We start from the raw sequence: 1532 nt of genomic DNA on the forward strand, positions 1-1532 counted from the left end.
TATTTGTTATATGACTTTATTATTTTATTCCATGACAATACATTTATTTTCATTGCACTTTTAATTTTCTAAGATCATTTTGTGAAAATTTATTCTTTCATAGTATTTTTATTGAGGTATAATTTACACATTAATAAATTCACCTTATAAAGTCACAATAAAAATTACATTATGAAGTTTAAAGTGTCTAATACAGTGGCTTTTAGTGTATTGGAAAAGTGGTTCAAATGTCACCNAAGAAACCCTGTACCCATTACCAGTCATTTCTATTCCTCCTTCCAGCCTCTGGAAAGCACTAATTTAATTTAAATCTCTATTTATTTGCCTCTTTCAGAAATTTCTTATACACGATTCACACAAATTTTGACCTTTTGTGTCTGGCTTCTTTACCGTGTTGTCAAGGTTCATCCATAGTGTAGAAAGTATAAGCACATTCTATTCCTTTTTATGACCAAATAATGTTCCACTGTATGGATATACTACATTTGTTTACCTATTCATTCGCTGATGGACATTTGGGTTGTAAATTTTGGCTATTATGAATAATGCTGCTATGAACATTTATGTACAGGTTTTTGTGTGGACATATGTTTTTAATTCTCTTATGTATATAGGAAGGAGTGATAGCTCTGTGTTTAACTTATTAAGAATCTGCCAAAATGTTTTCCAAATTAGCTATACTATTCTCCATCCCCACTGCTAATGTAGGATGATTCCAATTTCCCCCTGCAACACTTATTGATTTCATTATTTTTTTTATCATAGTCATTCTAGTATGTGTGAAGTGATGTCTCAGTATGGTTTTAATTTGTATTTTCCTAATGAATTATGTGTTACCTTTTCATGTGCTTACTAACCACTTGTATATCTTCTTTGAAGAAATGTCTTTTAATCTCTTTTGTCCATTTTTAAACATGTTTATTTATTTTTGAGAGACAGAGAGAGACAGAGCATGAGCAAGGGAGGGACAGAGAGAGAGAAAGACACAGAATCTGAAGCAGGCTCCAGGCTCTGGACTATCAGTACAGAGCCTGATACGGGGCTCGAACCCACAAACCGTGAGATCATGACCTGAGCTGAAGTCAGATGCTCAATGGACTGAGCCACCCAGGAGCCCCTGTTTTGTCCATTTTCAAATTGAGCTAATTTTATTTTCATTTTTGAGTAGGTAGAGTTACTTATAGACTGTGGATACAAATTCCTTATCAGATATATGATTTGACAGTGTTTTCTCCCATTCTGTTGGCTATCGTTTCCATTTATTGAAAATGCCTTTGAAGCATAGAAGTTTTTCATTTTATCAAGTTTTAGTCATCTGTTTATTTTTGTTGTTGTTGCTTGTGATGTTGTTGTCCTTTATAAGAAAAATTACCTAATTTGAGGTAACAAAGATTTAAGACTATTATAGTCTTAATAACATTATATACATTTACTTCTTACATTAAGGTCTTTGATATTATAGTCTCCATTTCAGTCAAAATTTTGTATTAATTTTTGTACATGGTGTGAAGTTGGGGGAAACATAATTCATT

This window comes from Crocuta crocuta, unplaced genomic scaffold, assembly GCF_008692635.1.
Source record: "Crocuta crocuta isolate KB4526 unplaced genomic scaffold, BGI_CrCroc_1.0 scaffold531, whole genome shotgun sequence".
Lineage (NCBI taxonomy): Eukaryota > Metazoa > Chordata > Mammalia > Carnivora > Hyaenidae > Crocuta > Crocuta crocuta.